At 51.9% G+C, this 11,034-nt stretch overlaps 1 protein-coding gene across 1 annotated transcript in view; it reads left to right on the top strand.

Moving 5' to 3' along the window:
• The first annotated feature begins 340 nt into the window (after positions 1 to 340).
• Positions 341 to 11,034, top strand: part of RPS6KA1 (ribosomal protein S6 kinase A1) — a 40,362-nt gene continuing 29,668 nt past the window's right edge. Inside the window, exon 1 of the mRNA XM_019547995.1 lies at positions 341 to 382. The gene's annotated coding sequence lies outside the window, so the exon portion shown is untranslated. The remainder of the gene's footprint in view (positions 383 to 11,034) is intronic.

The following is an 11,034-nucleotide window of genomic DNA, read 5'->3' as shown; positions in this document are numbered from 1 at the left end:
GCGGGCCACAGGGGATAAAGCAGTAACAGGTCCCCTTCTAGTTCAACCTGACCCCATGCTAGCCCTTGCTTTGAAGGCATGCTGAATCTCGAAATGGCGCTCGCTTGTGCCATCTTGCTCCTAGAACCAGCTTGAAGGGAAACCTGCCACCAAAATGCAGCCAGGAACCCATGAGCAACTTCATTTGGTTTGAAACGCTGACTGTTTGATCCCCTCCATCTCTCATGCCAGGTAGATGTGGCAAGTGCTGTATCACCGTATCGGTTATCAAACAGCTTCTGATGCTCAGGTAGAGCTCGTTCCTGACCCCACCTTAACTCAGGATCCCTTTACTTTGCAGAATGGACAGGCTGCGCCAGAAGGAGGGAATCATCCATCAAAGGTAACTATCGCAATATATCCCAGTCTTAAATATCTGCTGTGTGTGAGTTGTATTCCAGAGCCAACCAGACTGCCTTTTCCATAGGGAGGGAAGGGGGTGGCTTAAAGAAAGTGTGTGGTAGAGGGGTCTGGGTAGGGTCAAATGCATGTTCGTGCCTCCTTCCTTCCCTGCTCTCTCTTTCAGACTTTTCTCAAGTTCAGCATCTCAGATGCTCACTCTAAAGAGCTGCTTCAAAATGCCCTGGAGAGGGACTTAATGGTGAGACGCTGGAGGCGATAGAGCCTCTTTACTTGGCACTGGTTAGGCCTCATCTTGGGTATTGTGTGCAGTTTTGGGGTCTGCGTTTTAAAAAGGCTGTGGAGAAGCAAGAGAGGTTCCAGAGGCTAATGTCTAAAAATGATAAAGGGGCTTGGAAGGCAAGTCATATGAGGAGAGGTTGAAGGAAATAGGCATGCTTAGCTTGTGGAAAAGGTGCTTTAAGAGGGGACATGATAGCAGTCTTCAGATACCTGAATTGCTGCCATAAAACAGCAGGAGAACACCTTTTCCCTTTTGCTGCAAAGAGCAGGACACGGACCAATGGCTTGAAGTGTCATAGATTTCATAGACATCAGGGCTGGAAGGGACCTCGGGAGATCATCGGGTCCAGCCCCCTGCCCGAGGGGGAAGTCAGGAAGTCAGCTTGCGGCAAGGTTGGCTTAGATTCGATATCAGGAGAAACTTCTTCACTGTGTCTTGGCTTTTTCATATGGTTTTAGTGCCTTGACCAGACCACTCGGGTTTCTTTTCAACTTGCCAGTCTGGTGTGGCCGTAATACGTGGTCAGGCATGGCAAGCTCTACCGTAACCTGTCCATCTGTGCTAAGGGTAGTGTTGTCAGTGGTTTGCAGAGCTAAATTCCTTTCCTGTTGGCTCAGTTCCTCCTGGCTTTTGAAGGCTTATTGTAAGATAAGCCTTACAATTGTTCCTCCTCGCTTCTTTCATCTTCAAACACGTGGCTGAGCTGTCCTTCTCTAAGTGCATCCGAAGGACAGCAGCTCTCGCTACCCAAATGGTTTTTTAAATGACAGGGATGCCTCTTTGAAGGTGGCGCATTGCACAAAAACCTATTGGATTCAGTTCTGAACTCAGCTTTAGAGAAAATGAGGCTATAAAGCTTGTGTCCCAGGGTGACCAAAGCTTAATAAGGCTTTCTCCCGGCTGAGCCATACACCTCCCCATTATTTGGGAGGTTCTGAAGCAGATGCCACTCTCCGGGGGGGAGCTGAGGCAGAGAAGGGAAATGGTTGCCTAAGGGCCCCTAACTTGCAGTTGGGAAGGGAGCCCAAGGGTCCTGTAGTCTAGTGCCTTGCCCTGAGTCTTTCTGGAGTTGCCCTGGTCTGCATGCCCGAGGCATGGCTAAGAACAGCCCAGTCCGTGCTCAGCAGTTTACATGTTTGTTTGAAACCTGTCTTCACACGGTCCTGCCAGAACAGCTTTGTAAACCTTGTGCAAACGCTCTTCTGCTAAACACGAACCATGAAGTACCTGCTACTGAACTGCAGAGCGAACTCTGAAATGCCTTAACCAGCTTAAAACCTTCAGGGAAAGCTTGCAAGTGGGCATCTCCACAGACACTTCCTCTTGTGTCCCGAGTTTCAGCTGATGCTGGTCCCCAGAAGAGTTAAGGGAGAGAATTTCCCTTTCGTCTGCATGCCTGCCAATCTGGATCCACTGAAGGGGAAGAGGTGCAGCAGTAGCAGGCGCCTAACTCTGGGCCTTTATTTGCTACCCTCTTGCTGCTAATTCTGTGAGGATGACGGCTAAAAACAGCTTTCATCAGCAGACAACGGGGATTAGTCAAAACCCACAGATAGGTGCGGCCTCTCCCACAGAGACGCAATCTCTATTCGTGGTACAGAAACAAGGGGTGAAGCCTTCTACCCTTGCAGGTAGGAACCCAGTGGATTTAGGGGCACATCTCGTATTGCTCATATGTAGCTTTCCTTCCCTCTGGCTCTGAGACAAGGTTGATGCCAATGCTGCTTTGCTCGGAGCCCGGTGAAGTGTTCGATGGACATGACGAGGAGTCCGTGTATATCTTTAGCTCTGCCACAGCCTTGCAGTGTGACCCTGACTGAACTGCTTCGCTTCTGCACCCCCCCATCTGAGCAAGCATCAGCCCTCTTACAGCTCTGAGACGCGTCTTGTGATCCTTGTAAGTCTTGGCGTCATGCTAAGAACTACTAAACGTGTCGCTGTGGGACACTGCGTGGCAAGTGTGTGCTTCTCTCCTGTCCCCCTGAGAGGCTGCCTGCTTGGGGTGAGAGGCAGCCTCCTTTTCCACTGGTCTCGGGCAGATGCCTCTTGAGATTGTAGCCTCAGCTCCCCGGGCACCCTCCCAAGGACGCACGCTTCATTTCACAGCGTGCCAGGGCTCTTCTTCCTTTCTCAGTGGCAGGAATCCATAAAAGCTTGCGATCGTATGTCTGTGTGAGCACCGTGTCTCGGGCCCGTTCTGTGAGTACGCTGGAAATCCCTGACCTGGGGCTGTGGTGCTGGGAGGGGGTCCACGCCTCCGCTTCTGACTTCAGACCTCCTTCCCCCTCTTGTAGCTAGGGAAATGCTAAGAAGAAGCAAAGAAATCTGCACGGTCTCAGCCTTCAAATCCTCCTTGTGAGGCCCCCACGGGCTAAGACGACAAGTCCTGTGCTGCATAAATGAGCCTGAACCAACCAGAGTTGTGCTTGCCCTGTGCTGTACAGTCTCAGTCCCTGCCCCAAGAAGCTTGCAGTCTGTTGGATGATCCAGTTCACATCCACAGCACTGGGAGATGCTGAGCAGAGCAGGGAGCTTTAGAAAAAGAGGGTTGTATGGATATATGTTGCCTTTAAGGAAGGCTGTAACTGCCAGTGCTGCTATTCCCATAAAGGCCAGTATTAAAAATGCAATAGGGCTTTAGCACAGACCACAGCACACGCCGCCAGTGCAAAGGAGTTAATACGCTCCTATGGGATTCTGGGTCACTTGGCAGTGTTTTGTATCGGTGGCGCAGGGCTTTCTTTGATGGCTTGTGGAATAGTACCGGCCAACCCCACCATGTCCAGGGCACCTCCCGCCAGCCAGCTAAACTGCTTTGAAGAAGCAAGGTTAAGAGGCCACCATTTCCCTTTTATCTCCGGTTCCTTTGACTTGCCGCAAGCTACACCCTGGATCAGGGGAAATCTTTTCCTCAGCAGTCTCGGGATTAATCCTGTTGTCTTCCTGAACTGGTTCGCTTATCGGCATGAGCTCAGCGCAGATGCTCAGACTGCAGGAAGCTCCCTCCACTGCGGAGTTTGTGCCTGCAAGGGCTTTCCCCCTGCCTGGCACAGAACCAGCTTCTGCTGCTACGGACCAGCTTCACAGCTTGCTCTGGGAAATGGAGATGCCCGGGGGGCTGGGCCCGAGGGGCCTTTCAGAGAGACTAATTGGCAGTGTCGGGATTGGCTGAGTGGTAAATCCCGCTCACTTACCTGCTCTTCAGCTTGGCTAATTGTCAGCTTGGCTTGGATGGCTTCTTCCTCAGGGGGCTGGTGATTCCACAGCCGGTTAACAGGAGTCGCAAAGAACTTGAATTCAGCTCTTTTCAGGAGCCTGCATTAAAACCCTGATTAACGTGCTCAGCCGAGGGCAGGTAGCACACTTGAGAGGCACTAAGTGCAAGGAATTACGCACTGAACAACAATACCCAATTAGCGAAATCACTTCATAATGAGCAGTAGAGGAGTTGACTTACAGTGCGGAGGCTATGCCCACTCATTGCTCTCTGAAAGCAATGCTAAGGCAGACTGCAGGAACTATCACAGTATTTTCCAGGCGATAATGATCATGCCTCATGGAAAACGGGGAAAGCAATTAAACAACCCTCGCGGTCCTCAGCTCAACCCTGCAAGAGACCTTTGGAGTCTCGGGGGAGAGGCAGCGCCTGAGCACGGCAGGTACATCGGTGCCACACCTGGTCTCCATGGCTGAACTGGCGCTCGCACCGATTGCCTGAGCCGTCGCACACTCAAGGAGCCCTAACTGGCATGTAGTGGGGCGCCAGAAGTCAGAACCGCAGTGAGATGCAGAGCTGTTTCTTGTCTTGCCCTGGCAGCCCAGCCAGGTGGAACTTGCTTCTTTTGATGCCCCTAGGCTGAAATGAGTGTCTTGGGCAGAGGGGGCTAATTGCAGAGCAGATCCAAAAGAAAGTGTAGGACCAACCAGCTTCGTTGCTTTAAGAGCAAACGTGTGTTTGGAGTGGGATGGGAGCGCCACTCACTTGCATGGCCACAATCCCTGTAAGACTCTTGAGCCCTCAGTGGTTGTGTCCCTGCACTTCTGTGGTAGCTTCGCCTGTTGCAATCAGGCCAATCAACCCTTTGACTGGCACTATCCAGCCTCCCTGAGATGACCCTGTTTCCTCTGAAGCCTCATCACAATCCACTCAACGGCCAGTAAAGGCTGGGGCTCGGTCCCTGTTGTGGTGGCGCGGGACACGAGGGGCCAGGAGCATGAGAAGGCGTGTCGAGGCCACGGACAAGGAGCTGCCTGGAGAGGAGAAGAAACCGCAGCAGCCAGGGAGTGCCGCCCTGGCTTGTCTCCTAGACTCGGCACAGCAGGGACCCACAAGCGGGAGGGAGAACAGGCGAGATGCTGCTGCTCGCTCTCGGCTGCCTCTGTGGCAGAAGAGGGCCCTGGGGATGCACAGGCACGTCCTAATGGCTTGGGCAGAGTCTCATGGCTTATCCCTTTGAGGAGCAGGACCATGGGTCGAGGAGCTGCCCTACATAAATGATCATCCTCCGCCCCAGTCCAAGCTCTGCTCGGGACACCTCCCAGTCTGCTTCACTGAACCCTTTGCCTCCTTGAATTTGAGGCCCTGCTTGTTTCCTCCCAGATGGAAGTGCTTCTTTCTTTCGTAGCAGGGGCTGCCCCTGAAAGCTGGCTGCTGCGGCTAAGAGGAAAGGGACGCAGGGGCTCCTGCTGCCCATCGGCAGAGGGAGGATGTTTGCCAGGCCGACCGGCATGCAATTTGCTACGCTGGGCCAAGACGTGCGAGGTCCCTGCTGACCTGGAGATGGTGGAGGCCAGCTCTGTATGTGCTGTCGCTGCTTATCATTGCGGTGTCAGCAGGATTTGTGCTGAGACGGCGGGGATGCTCAGCCCCACGGTCCTTGCCAATACTGGATGGCTGCTCTAATCTTGGCCTCTTAAAACTGAGGCTTCAAAACCATGCAGACCTAAAGTCCCTTCCCCTCCCCTGCGTTGGGGCAGAGGCCCAGCCTGCTTGTGCAGCTGCTGCAGCTTTCTCCAGGAGCGAGTCAGGGTGTCCGATCTGTGCCTTTCGGCAGCTCCGTCCTCTGTCCCCTGTCACCCGCCAGCGGCCCGGCAAAGGTTGCTGCAAGCTGCATGCGTGAGGGCCTCCGAAAGAGCTGGATGGGACCTGCTATTTAAACTCCTGCTGGGTGGCACGAGGCTTTCCTCCCGTCAGACCCAGCACCACTGGGTGCTTCAGTCCTTATTTAGTCTCTGCATGTTCATCCTGCCGCAGTTAAGGCCCTTTGTTTAAACTGGCTGTTCCTTACTCATCAGCTAAAGTAATCAAGTGATCATGTTCTTAATGGGCCTGTTATGCCTGACCGGCGCCTGGCTGTATCCCTGCCAGGGTGCTTGCTGGCGCCCTCGGCAAGCTTGGGCCTTGGGTAACGACCAGGTTCTCCGCGCTATTAGAAACATAACCGACTGTGCGAGGAGCCTGGCCTCCGAGCTGCGGGCTTCCATGAATAATTGAACAGGGGTCAGTTTACAGGAGTCGCACACGAGGAATGCAGCAGCGTTAGCGGCACGGCTGGCAACGCTTGCCCTCCTCGGGCTGCACACGACTAGCTTGACGTAGATCGGTCCGAAATTGGGAGCATTTTCCGCCCCCCACCTCCCTCCTTTCTTCTGAACGTGAATTCACCGTAGCGGCCTCCGCCCGTCTCTGAGCGATTCCATTTACTCTGCTTTCTAGCCGCCGAAGAAACGTCAGTGGCGTGCTCCCGCTCTGACGCCATCCTTCTCCCAGGGAGGCAGAGGAGAGAGAGGCTTGAGCATATCAAGGCAGCAGGGTCTCTCCTTCCAGCCCTTCGACCTCTGCATTCCCCGAGCCTGTTCCGCTTTGCTGCTTTGAGGACAGGCTGGCACTTTCGCAGAGGGAGCTGCTTGCACGCGCCGTTTGATCTTGGGGAGGGACTCAGCAGCCTGTGGAGTAGGAAGGAAACGTGACCAAGCTGGCACAAACTCTGCGCTTCGCCCCAGTAGGGCTAGAGATGCTATTGCTGGCCCTTCCCTGGGGGCACACGGCCTGTCGCTGTGGCCGTGGCGGGGAGGCAAGGCTGGGGAAGGGTCCGAGCAAAAGCCCGGTGTCTAGGGAAGAAACTGGATAACTCCAGGGGTAATGTTTGTTCAGACAAAGGTCCTTGGCCTGGGCCTATTAGCCAATGCTGCCCAAAACAAATCTACCCTGCCTTGTGCCTGACTTCAGACTAACACCGCTAACGACTTTTTGAAGCACTAATAGCCATTCAAGTCCTGAAACTTTCCAGAGACCCTGGTGGAGCCAGATCTAGATCTCTGAAATGTCTTTGCTGAAGGTTAAAGCATGTGGCACTGAACAGGTGTATGCTACAAACGTGTGGTTTTGTGCCCTCTACACTAAAGATACCAGAGGGTCACTTGGCTTTAATGCTGGCTATCAAGATACCAAACTCAGTGAAGCTTTCACAGCGTTAGAGATGTTTTTATGGATGCAAAGCATCATTTTTTATTTTTTATTTTTTTTTTTTACAAGTGGCAAATATCTCCCTGCCCTCTCCCCTGACAGTCGCCGCAGGTGAAATCAAAATGGCTTGTCCCCTCGCTGTGTTCTGCCAGCTGTCAGAGGCGATGCCAAGAAGTCATATGCCAGCCCATGGCAGCGAAACAGCACAGAAAGAAACACTGGGCAGAAGGGCTTGTGCCAGGTGAATAGGGTCTTGTGCAAACAATAAGCTTAGACTTTGCATTAGCTCCTCTTCTGTACAGTGCTTGTATGTTATAGCCGTGAAGCTCTTCATCATGGATCACTTCTCTTTAGTAAAAACTGCTCATACCTTTGCCTTCCATGGACTCTCTCAAGAGCAAAGGGACTGGGGACCGCTGTGCACAAAAACAAGCAAACCAGTACCCTGCCTGCCCCTGCATTTCTTGCTGTGATGATGCTTGGAGGCAAAAATACCATCTTGATCAGCAGCATGACATCTTTTACCTTCCCAGTTCTAGCTCAAATTGCACTACAGGCTTGCAACTGAAGCAGGAGCATTCAGTGTCCCTCTTCTAACCATGCTTCGTTAGACTTGGATGCTAATGGCCGGTGTCGTAAGACCCATGACCTCCCTGGAGGAATGACGGTCGCAGAATCAGTTTCAGGAGACAATCAAACTTCTATTTAATTGATCTCCCCACAAGTCCCGTTCACCACAACTCGGCTTAATGTCAAAGGATTTCTATTCTGCTGATGGAGCCATATTGCAATGGAGCCCAGTCGAGTAATGCATTCTGCAGGACTCTGTTGGAAATAAGATGTTGCTGTAGCTTGTAACTCAGCTTCAGGAATATCAAATTGGCTGATAAGAGGAAGATAAAAGGGCCCTGTTAAACAGGCATTGTGATCCGAGTATTGATTCACTGGGCTAAGAGAAGCAAGGCATTTAACTGAAAAGCTTGAGTACAGGCTGGCCTAGTTGCAAAGCAGAGATGTGAAGTATCTGATTACAAAAAATGAAAGGGGCAAGTCATGTTCAATGTTGCTGCCATCAGAGCTTTCTTGCTGGCCTGTATACTGAACAGTGCAAGATCCAAGTGAGGGTGTTGTCTTCTCCTAAACTTCCCAGCCAGCACTGAACATATCAGAATTTGCCTTCCTTTGCAGGGAGGGGGTCAGCGTGTGCCATGGTACAGTTTGCTCTGCAAAAGCTGAGAGAGGTTCCAGCTCTTGTTTGCCAGGAGGGGAATTGGAGACTGCAAAACTTCTCTGAAATGGAAGTTCCCAGTCAAGAGGAACCGGGCGAAATGCCATTTGCTGTTGCTGTTTTCTAGCCTCGCTATCTTCCCAGCACGGGCTGGGCCCTTACCAGGTCTTAGTCCTCCCTATCCAAAGTCCTGCATAGTAGCATCCTCTTCCTTCAGCAGCGAAGGGAATAATGTTCTGGCCGTGGGTTGAATTTCACAGCATGGCTTCTGCGAGTATTACCAACAAGGAGTCTGCCATCATGTCGCAGCCTGGCAAGAGTCTGCCAGCTCATCTGCTCTTATCAATGCTTCGTATTGCTCAGCCCCACTCTACGCTGTTCCTGGGAGATCTCGCCGCCTGAGCCGACGGGAACAGCGGGGACCCTGAGCTTCCTTAATGTCCTGTATGACTTATTCAGCTACCCACTGCAGTCGCTCTCCGAGCTGCAGGAGGATGGTGGCGAGTGTGTGTGTGCAGACATGCACACGGCTAAACCAGCTAGATAACCTAGGCAAGATCTGGCAGGGCCAAAGCACATTCTTTAAGCGTCCGGCGAGGAGCGCTCTCTTCTCTGCCTGTTGTGGGAGGATTATGGAATTCTTACATTCTTGCGATGAAATAAATTCCACGTCCCACGGAGGCACTTGGCTAATTTCCCAAACGAGTCGGTTCTAGTCGTGCAGCTAGTGTTAGACTCTTTTTCCCCATTGCCTTCAGAGGTGCTGTTTCTCCAGTGAGGGCTGGAAAGTTGACAAACTAAATCGTGTCCAGACTGAGCCTAGCTTTGCTGTACGGGTTTCAAAGAATAATTCCCCAGTGTTCAAGAAGAGTCAGGCTGCGGTCTTCCATATCCTTAATTTGAGACCGGCCTTACCACCTTGCTTCTTCAGGTAGTGCCAGTTCACACAATTCAAAGTCTATCGTTCAGGCTTTCTGAAAATGGAGGGCAACTTCCCTTCCAAAGGTGTGTAATCAGTCGCTCAGGCCTTTCCTTATCTGCAGGCATTTGAGAGTACTTTCCACTGCAATTCCTCACTTTTGTTGCAGGACTTTGCACCTAGCACTGCTTTGGCACAAGCAAGCTGTTAACGTGGGTGCTTGAATAAACACTGCCTGCAGTTGTATGTTCAGGGCTGACTTTATTGCCGGCTGCTCCCAGCCAGAGGTGGCTGGCAGCACCTTTAAAGGATCGCTCCAAACTTGCAAGCTGGAGGAAAGGGGCAGGATGGGAAGCTGTTTTCTCTCGTCCTGGTGTTACTGAGTCTCAAACAAGTCTCAAGAACCTTCTGTATCGTCTTTCAGGTTTCTAAGATACCCATTTCCCATTATCCATGACAAGCTGCAGCTTCTCTTCTAGAAAACAGAAGCTACCTGGGGGGACACTGTAGCATTCCTGCCGGCATAGCTCCACGGCTCACGTGGCCCGGCTGGAGGGAGCGTTACGCACGACAGGGGATTTGGCTTGAATATGAAGCCTCTGCCTTGAGACCTCGCATGGGATTGTGGCCTTCAACGCTGCAGGGGGTTGTGGCCTCCTCCCTCCAGCCTTGGGCTGCAGCTGTTACCTAGGCAGTATTGATCTGCTGATGAGGGGATTTAACAAATCTATTTCCAGAGATGCTGAATCTTGCCACGAGGCTGCTGTAAAATGGGTCCTCTGGCCTTGCTTTAGCATTTGCTGCAAAGGTTGCCGCTGCTTTTAAATCGATTTAAGACTGCCACCTGCTGGCATGAACAATTATTGGCCTGTATTATCCTGGGGCCAAATCTTGGGGGGTAACATCAGTGGCAGGGACTTCATCGAGGACATGTGTTTGTCCCCTGACTGCCAGCACTTGGCATATGTCAGTCCATCCCAAGGCTCCTTGCTTGGCAGTCGTGCTGGTCCATGCTTGCTGTCATGCTGCTTTCCGCTCCTTGCTCAAGAGTGAATACAAGCATCTATTTGTAGCCTCCAGGACTTTACAGCTGTGCACATTTCCTTCCTGTGACAACTCGATAAGTCCTCTGTGTAATAAGATATTTGGCTTTTTCTTGATGATAAAAATAGCCAACTTCTTCACTGGAGGGCTTGGGGGAGGGAGAAAGGAGGGAGCGTCTGTCCAAACGCCGTGAAAAAGGGGCTACAACCAGGTGTCTCAGTTTGGCTGTTTCACATGCACACCCAGTTAAAGTGATGCCTACATCATTTTAACTGGACTGGCAGGAAAGTCATTCAAGGGAGTGAGTTTGACTTGGAGCATATCATATTCCTCTCTGAAAACTCAATTATGTTTCCAGTATTATATACTCCAAGTGCCCTGGGCCCAAAGCGATGGGTTTTCATATAGATGAAGTGCATCAGACTGAAAACATAGGCCTTCTCCACAAAATGTGCCTTGTTGTGAGTTTTATCTCCTTGATATCAAGAACTCAGACTGCCAGACCAAACAGCACCCACAACTACAGCCCAGCCCAGCCCACCGAGCGAAGCGAACAAGCAGGTAAGAGAGAGGGGCCAGGGCAACGCTGGGACGAGGGGGTCAGTGCACACACCCACGGGAGGCCTCAAACGCCTCTACACAAACGCTCGTAGCATGGGCAACAAGCAGGAGGAGCTCACCCTCCTGCCGGCTGA

Source organism: Crocodylus porosus, unplaced genomic scaffold (assembly GCF_001723895.1).
Source record: "Crocodylus porosus isolate Cpor-Errol unplaced genomic scaffold, CroPor_comp1, whole genome shotgun sequence".
Taxonomy (NCBI): domain Eukaryota; kingdom Metazoa; phylum Chordata; order Crocodylia; family Crocodylidae; genus Crocodylus; species Crocodylus porosus.
The sequence above is the reverse complement of the archived record's forward strand: the minus strand, read 5'-3'. Positions and strand labels throughout refer to the sequence as shown.